Genomic DNA, 9,675 nt, shown 5'->3' with positions numbered 1-9,675 from the left:
ATATGGTGTTATGTCTGTGGGGGCCAGATCCCCTGGAACTGAGTTACAGATGGCTGTGAGCCACCAAAGTGGGTGCTGGGAATCAAACCTATGACCTCTGGAAGAGCAGCCAGTGCCCTTAACCACTGAACCATCTCTCCCAGCAAAAAAATGTACTTTCAATAAAAGGAAAATTTCGAAGGCAAATTGGACCTAGGGCCATTGCTTTGTAAACAGGCTACGAGTCTTACTGCTAAGCATGGTAGTCTGTGACTGTAATCCCAGCGCTTAGAAGACAGAGACAGGAGGATTGTGACTGGTTCAGGCCCCAGTGAGGTCCTGTTCAAAAATAAATAGCAACAAAAAACTTTAGCCTCTAGAAGTTCAAACTATGAGGGCACAGTCACAAGTCAATAATGAAAAGGAGACCATTTGAATTATAACAGGATAAGCGGATTACACAGGTGGGTTGACTCATACAGATAATCCCACTGTGTTGATTCTACATGAAGACAGAAAAGGAATTCCTTCAGTTCTCACCAGCCTCATCTTGCTATGCATTCCTTTGGTTTGTTTCCTGTCTCCTGTGTTCCTTTGACACCAGTGTGTCTGATTTTAGACTACGCCTGGCAAGGTAGCTCAATGGGTAGCACCTGAGTTCAATCGAGAACCCACAGTGGAAGGAGAGAACCAGCTCCCAAAAGTTGTTCTCTGACCTACCCTGCTCGCACACACAAGAGTTTTAAGTTCTCAGCATAGCCAGCCAGGACTTAATAACTGTGCTGGCTGTAAACTCCCATCACCGTGAATGCCACATCCTTACTACCACATAATAAAGAGCCCACAGCGATGTGTTCACTAAGTCACATCTCTTAATGTAGGCAAATGTAAAAGCGCTCTGACAGGACCTCATCAGTACCTCCCGAGAAAAAGTAAAAGGTGATTTTGTTTTTAGAGAGTTCTGTACTCTAAGGTGGAGTGATTTGAGGTGACCTTTTCAAGATTGAGCTATGGTTGTTCATGGTATAATAGTTTGAGACAAACAAGGTGAAGAAATGAAAATCAGTTCTCCCACTCCCTTTTGGGTTGCTGGGATTGAACCCAGGCCCAGCTCTGTGGATAAGAACAGAGAGTTAGGGATTTGGCCAGTTGAGGCCAGACCTCACTGTTGGAGAAGGAAGTGCTTTTTTGGTGAGCACCCAACCTTGAGAGAAGTGGATTTTCAGGAAGTCCCTAAGTTCACAGTGAAGATCTGTACTGATTTACAGTCTGACTTGTAGGTAAAAATTTCCCGGAACAAACACAAACGCTCCATTGATTAATGTAGAGATCTTTAGTCTTAACAGTGATAAGTTATGGGCTACAGACATAATAAAACCTTACGAAACACCCTAATTTAGTATATGTGGAGAGGTTTGGTTTTTTGTTTTTTTCTCTAGTGCTGGCTGGGAAATAAACCCGGGACTTCCTGTGCTACTCAGGCACTTCAACTTGACATGATGGATTACAGACATGTTTGTTTTTTTTTTTTAAGACAGGGTTTCTCTGTAACCCTGGCCATCCTGGAACTCACTCTGTAGACCAGACTGACTTGGCACTCATGGATTCTCCTGTCTCTGGAGTTCTGAGCTGAAAGGTGTGTGCCCCCCACTACCAGGCAAAACATTTTAAATTTACACAAATTAGATATTAAGTCAATCCTGGTTGTGCAGAGTTACAATTCCAGCAACTCTGGAGGTTGAGGCAGGAGGATTCCAAGTTTGAGACCTGCATGGGCTACAGAGAAAATTCAAGACTAGACCCTGTCTCAAAAAAAGGGGGGGGGGGGCTGGAGAGATGGCTCAGCGGTTAAGAGCACTGACTGCTCTTCCAGAGGTCCTGAGTTCAATTCCCAGCAACCACATGGTGGCTCACAACCATCTGTAAAGGGATCCGATGCCCTCTTCTGGTCTAAAAAAAGCTACAGTGTACTTGTATACATAAAATAAATAAATCTTTAATATATATATATATATATATTAATCCTATAATCACACTTGGGAGTTAGAGGAGGAGGACCAGGAGAAGGAATCAACCTCACACACATGATAAATTCTAGACCACACACACGCACATGCAAACACAGTCCTTTTTTATGGAAGTCAGAAGATAATTTATAGGAGTTGGTCTTCTTTTTCTACCATGTGGGGCCCAGGAATTAAACTCGGATTGTTGAGAGTTTACAGCAGCCCCCTCTATTCACTCCGCCCCACTTTTCTATTTTTAATAATTTAAGACACAAGTCAGTGGTAGAGTATTTACTCAGCGTGTACTAAGCCCTAGGTTCAATCCATAGTACTGAAAAAAAAAACACTAAAAATGTTGAACATAGTAATTTATGTTTATAATTCCAACTTTTACAAGACTAAAGAGGATTGCCACAGGTTCAAAGCCACCTGGGATACAGTGTTTCAAGGCAGCCTGAGTAAATAGTAAGTCTATCAAAATACGTGTATAGCCAGACACAGTAGCACATGACTTTAACCCTGCACTGGGAAGGCAGAAGCAAACAGATCTCTGTGAATCTGAGGCCAGCCTGGACCACGCAGTGAATTCCCAGGCTGCCACATAGTGAGGCCTTTTCTCAGAAAAAAAAAAAAAACACACACACACACACACACACACACACACACACAAAAACTCAGTCAACAAATTGAAAGTGGAAAAAGGGGAATGACAAGGAGTGGGTAAATTCCACTCACTCTGAAAATGACCATGCAAAAATCTTCAAAATACCATGCAAAATAAGGATAGGTTAAAGGGGAACCAAAGGGAAGAACCAGTTGAAAGTTCATTTTAGATGCAGGAAAACCCACAAACCTCCCACTCTGAAAGTCTGTTCCTCTTGGCCCACAGGAAAAAGCTGAGATTTCTTGTCTGGAAAGGCAGAAACAAGAGCTCTCACAACTGAAGACCAGGGTGGATGGGTTGGCCCAGCCTGTATAGCTCAGCCAGTAAGACTTGCTTGCCAAGCCTGATGGCCCGAGTTTGACCCCCAGACCGCAAGGAGGAAGGAGAAACCAACTCCCAAAAGTGTTCAACTCCCACATGCTCACACATGGGTGCGCATGCGCACATTGAAAATAAAAGTAAGCTTAGAACAGAAGGCTGTAGGCGCAGTTAAGAACTTGATGAGAATACTTGTTTTTGCTGTCTCATAGTTTCTAGTACTTCTCCTTCACAGTTCTCCCCACAACGATGAGCAGCAATCGTGTACTAATTAAACATTGCCCTACTCTTACACAGGCAGAGCTATCTCTGTTTAGTTACCACTGTATTTTCAAGGCATCGAAGAATCTACTTCCATTTTTCCCCCCTTCAAGACAGGGTTTCCCTGTGTAGCCCTGGCTGTATCAGAACTCTATGCACTGACTAGGTTGGCCTCGATCTCAGAGATCCACTTGCCTCTGCCTCCTAAGTGCTGGGTTAAAGGCATGTACCCGAACTGCCTGAATCACTAGTTCTAAATGGGTAGGTGATGGATATTTGTTGTATACACGTATATTATGAAGGTGCATCATCCCCAGGAGGACAAAGAATGGGAGAGAGCCAGAAATCAAATTTGAAGGCTCAGTCTTTTCTTTAGAACCAACATTAATGCCACTCATGAGAGCCAAGCCTGATGGTGCTTCTTAACACCGTTGACTTGCAGATGGATTTGGGGGAGGGGCATATGCAAGCCACCATATCACATGGTTTGGATGGGACACATTCAAACCTCCCAATATAGTCATATGAAATAAAGCCTACTGTTATTTATATTTAATTATCTGTTCTTGGAGTGGATGAAGCTATGCAATTCAAGATGACTCCATGTCTGTCTATGGCCTACATTTTAACATTGGGGATATCACATTTAATTATGCTTAGTAGTCCTTACCACAGTCTCTAAGCGAAACTGATAGTGTTTTGGGGTTTTCTTTTTGTTGTTGTTGTTATTGTTGTTGTTATTTCTCTTGTTATTTTTGCTTGTTTGTTTTAATTCTTAAAACTTTAGTACTTTAAAAAGATGTTGTGGGATTGGAAGGATGGCTGTGTTTAAGAGCCCTGGCTGTTCCTCCAGAGGATGCCGGTTCGATCCCCAGCACCCACATGACAGCTCACAATCTCCAACTCCCAGGGGAGTTAGTCCCAGCGTCCTGATGCCCTCTTCTAACCTATTCCAACCTCTGAAGGCACTGCACACATGTGGTGCACAGACATTCATACAGGAAAATACCTAAATATGTAAGATTAAGAACAAAGGTTAAAAAACAAAATCTTTAAAAAGCCGCATGGTCATTCTTTTCTTCAAAGTTGGTTTCCTCTTTCTCTATGATTTTTATACGTTTTTAGTAATCCACATTCAGTCATCGTGATGGGTTGAAGGTTCGTGTCCCTTCAGAGATCCCCCTCGGAAACTTAATCCAATCTGACAGTCGTTAGAGGTAGGCTTTTATCGATGGTTAAACTGAGAGGTGTTCTGCTCACATAAAAAGGGATTAGCACTGTTACCAAAGAGAGGAGCACCTGTTAGTCAGAGTGCCCTGGAGGAGGAGCAGAACTGATGGAAGGGGTAGATATTACTAAGGGGATTTAAGTCTATTTACACAGTGCAGGCCGCACCGTCCAACAATAACAAGTAGCCACACCCGCCAGCTACGAGCAACGGCACACAGGCAAGCAGCAGTGCTTTCCCCCCAGAACCCTTCAAATCTGAACCCCCCAGAAGGTGCTGCCCACACAGAAGGAGAGCCTTTGTGCAGTTAATCCTTCCTGGAGACGACAACCTCACAGATCGGTCTCTTCACTGATACTAAATCCAATCAAGTTGACAACCAAGATGAACAATAATCCCGGTCCCCATCCATACACTCTGCACTTCAACTTCACCATGTCAGAATGCAGCACCAAAATGCCATCATAGGTGTCTTTACTACATTCTCTTGTGTGTGTGAGTGTGTGTGTGTGTGTGTGTGTGTGTGAGAGAGAGAGAGAGAGAGAGAGAGAGAGAGAGAGAGAGAGAGAGAGTCAGTCCACCCTTTTTAAAATTCAAAAAGTTGTGTGTGGAGTGGAGAAAGCCCTGACTGAATAAGGGGCTGAATGATGAACGTGTGCTCTTGACATGGCACAGCCACGTCGACTACCCCGGCCTCAGACCCATGGAAAATGGCAAAACCTTTGGGACTCAGAGGGAAATAACAAAGCCTTCCTGTCAGGTCCATGCATGGACATTGGTAGTGTGTGCAGAAAATGCTCCCCACAGCTTCCTCACCCATGTATGCATGGCCTGCCTTCTCCTGACTGGTTCTACTGAACTAGCTTTGACCTGTCCCCTTGGACCAACTGATTACCATAAGCCCTGCCGCCTTGTTTATATTCATATAATAACAGGGTTCCATGTTCTATGCGAGAATGCTGGCTCTCTGTTCAGCTCTGCGTAGTAAACACACTGTCCTTCCAGGGTGCTGTGGCTTCTCCATCACAGAGTAGTCCAGTTCCCAGCTTTTCCCAGCTTTTCTGTGAGTGTGTTTGTCTTTTCCTCATTCCCGCACCTCCCCAATATGGCCCATCCCTGGAGCCATGCCGGATACAGTAAATTTGCTTAGGCCTGCCTTGAACTTGTTCTGTATCTCAGTCATGTCTTACCTTTATTTTAAATCGCAGGTGTGCGCTCATATGTGTATATCTGTGGATTGAGGTGTGCACATAAGTGTGGGTTTTCCGGGAGGTGAGGGGGATCAGATCTCCTAGAGCTGGAGCTGCAGGCAGGTGTGAGCTATCTGATATGAGTGCTGGGAATTGAAGTAGGATCCTCTTAACCACCAAGTCGTTTTCCTGCCTTCTATGGTTTTCTTTTGAGAGAAGGTCTCACTATGTAGCACCAGCTGATCTGGAACACATGGCCTCAAAACACATGGCCTCAAACTCAAAGAGATCTGTCTGCCTTTGCCTCCAAGTGCTGGGGTTAAAGATAAGGGGCACTACACCTGGATATGTATGTATGTATGTATTTTTATGTATATGGGTATTTTGCCTGGCAAACATGTCTGTGTGCATTTGGAAGGCAGAAGAGGATGTGGGATCCCCTGAGACTTGAGTTACAGACAGTCGTGACCTTCCACGTGGCTGCTGAACACTGAAGTCAGGTCCTCTGGAAGAGCAGTCAATGTTGTCAGCCACTGAGACAGCTCTCAAGTGTCTAACCAGCAGTTTCCAAAGAAAACAAAACTCATAGCTCTGCTCAGTATTTCTATTCAGATCTTAAATAATGAGCATGCCTGCATGATAGAGGGAGAAACCAAACTCTAAAAGTTGTCCTCTAACCTCCACACATATACTTGCACATGAGAGTGCACGCAAGCGCATGGGCACACGTACACACACACGCACACACACATACACACACATACACACATATAAACATACACACATACACACACATACATACACACATACACATACATACATACACACATACACACACATACACACATACACACACATACACACATACACACACATACACACACATACACACACATACATACACACATACACACACATACATACACACATACACACACATACACACATATAAACATACACACATACACACACATACACACACATACACACACATACATACGCACATACACACACATACACACATACACACATACACACATATAAACATACACACACATACACACACATACATACACACATACACACACATACATACACACATACACACACATACACACATATAAACATACACACATACACACACATACACACACATACACACACATACATACGCACATACACACACATACACACATACACACATACACACATATAAACATACACACACATACATACACACATTCACACACATACACACACATACACACATACACAAACATACACACACATACACACACATACACACACATACACACACACACACACACACACACACACCACTAGATAAATGTGAAGTTCTTTTTTTAATTTACAAATGACGGATAATGGAAGTAACAGGTGCAACTTTGGATATGCCACTAAGGAAAAACAGATCAATCCATCAGAACAGATATCTATGAAAGTGCTATGTGATGTTGTATGCTAGTTTTCAAATCTATGAACAGGCCAGAGTGCAGTAGCACACACCTTCAATCCCAGTGGAGGCAGGTGACACAGTCCCCACACCAGGTTCCAGGTTAGCCAGAGGTACATAGGAAGATCCTGTCTCAAAAACTTTTTAAGGAAAAAAAAAAAAGAGGCCAAAGAGATGTCCCCTGGTGAAGATCACTGGTTGCTTGCTCTTTCCAGAGGACTTGAGTTCAACTCCCAGCACCCATATGACTCATATCACAACCTTCTATAACTCTGGTTCCAGGAGATCTGAAGGCTTCTTATCTCTGTGGGTATCAGGCACAGACATACATACAGGCAAAGCAACCATAGAAATAAAATTAAAAACAAACCAAAAAAAGGAGGATAAAGGTTTTATTAGAACGTTGGGATCACTTTCTTCCTTTTTTTTTTTTTAATGAGTATGGGAATTTTGCCTGCATGTGCGGGTACACATATGTGCCTGTGTGGGAACCACTGCTCACAGAGGCAAGAGAGGGCTTCAGCTCTGGAGTTCGACACAGCTAGCTGTAAGCCGCTTTGGAACCAGCCCTCTGCAAGAGCAGCCAATGTTATTAACTTCTAAGCCTCCTCCAGTCCTTTTTTTTTTTTTTTTTCCTTTCGTAGCGACAGGGTCTCATTCTGTGGACCTGGCTGCCCTCAAACTCACAGAGGTCCTCTTGCCTCTGCCTCCTAAGGCTTGCTAAGAAGGATGTTCTTTTTCCTTTTTTTTTTTTTTAAAGATACTGTTTCTTTAAGAATGTATTTATTATGTATACAATGTTCTGTCTGCAGGCCAGAAGAGGACATCAGATCTCATTACAGATGGTTTGTGAGCCACCGTGTGGTTGCTGGGAATAGAACTCAGGACCTCTGGAAGAACAGTCGGTGTTCTTAACCACTGAGCCATCTCTCCAGCCCCAAGAGGCATGTTCTTATGACCCTTTGAATTAAAAAGCATTTCATTCCATCATACTTTAAAACACAGTCTTGCTGCCTATCCTCAAACTTGTGATCTTTTCACCTCTGCCTCCAAAGAGCTGGTATTACAGAGTCTGCCACCCCGGCTGTCTCTTTATTCTTGTTTTCCTTCTTAATTTATTTTGGAGACCAGGTCTGGTCTTAAACTCACTTTGTAGCAAGGAAGACTCCTAATCCTATCTCTAGCACAGGTTGGCTTTCTTTTTATCTTAAATGTTGCAAGGTACTTTTGAAAAAAGACCAAGGAGAAGGCATCTGCTACACAAGCATGGAGACCTGAGTTCAGCTCCCCAGTGTCTGTCTGGAGCAGCACTGGGAACTCCCTGCTGGGGACTAAAGGAGATGGGCAGGTTCCTGGCAGCCTCTGTTCAGCCAGTCTGGCCAAATTGATGAGATCCAGGTTCTGAGAGAGAGAGAGAGCCTGTCTAGAAAATTAAGGTGGCAAGTGATTGAGGAAGAGTCAGTCCTTGGTTCCCCGCATGCATACACCCAGTCACTCACACGTACGTGCGTGTGCATTCATAGTACACACACTTAAAAAACACCATATATTTAGATTTAGAATAAGGATGGTAGTCATTTCTAAAGCGTCCTTTCAAATGCATTGAATTAGACATCAAATAGATGAAAGGAATTAAGTATAGCGGTAATTTCCTCTGGATTCATCTTCTAGGGTCTAAGTCCTCTCTCTTCATCTATCTATCTATCTATCTATCTATCTATCTATCTATCTATCTATCTATCTCCTCTCTTCATCATCTATCTATCTATCTATCTATCTATCTATCTATCCATCCATCCATCCATCCATCCATCCATCTACTCATCCACCCACCCATCCATCCATCCATCCGTCCATCCGTCCGTCCATCCGTCCACCCACCCATCCATCTATAGCTATAGGACCTTCTTATGTAGCTCTGGCTGTCCTGGAACTCCCCATGTAGACCAGGCTAACCCGGGACTCACAGAGATCCGTTCGACTCTGCCTCCCTAGCGGAGGAATGTAGGTCATGAGCCACCGCTGCCAATTTTAAATTCAGTTTCCTAACAAAGCGGCCTTACAAACTGCCTTGGAGAGTTTCTCACAGTACCGTGTGCTTCTTGCTAACTTCTGGTTTAAGCTTTAGTCGTTCTCTAGTCTCTTCAGTTTTCACCCTGAGCCTCGACACTGGACTACTGAAATCATGTAGTAAGTTCGCATATCACTGGCCTGCCAGACAGCTGGAGCTACAGAGCTGTGAGACCGCATGGGAGCTGGGGGCGGAACTCTGCTGTCTGGAAGAGAAGCCAGTGCTCTTAATTGCCGAGCCACTCGGCACCCCCTTTATTTTATAAAAAGCAGGAAGGTTGCGTAAGTGAAATTGCCTCACAAGAGCACGTTTCTCATTACTTAGCAGTATGTTATCCTGATCTTTAGGACGAGGCGGTGCCAGCAGAAAAGTTGCTTTTTTTCCCTTTTGTGATCAAGAAGGGATGTGTGTGTGTGTGTGTGTGTGTGTGTGTGTGTGTGTGTGTGTGTGTGTGTGTTTACATAACTCCACCTATCTGTGTAAC

Source organism: Rattus norvegicus, chromosome 16, assembly GCF_036323735.1.
Source record: "Rattus norvegicus strain BN/NHsdMcwi chromosome 16, GRCr8, whole genome shotgun sequence".
NCBI lineage: Eukaryota > Metazoa > Chordata > Mammalia > Rodentia > Muridae > Rattus > Rattus norvegicus.
Note: the sequence above shows the minus strand (reverse complement) of the source record.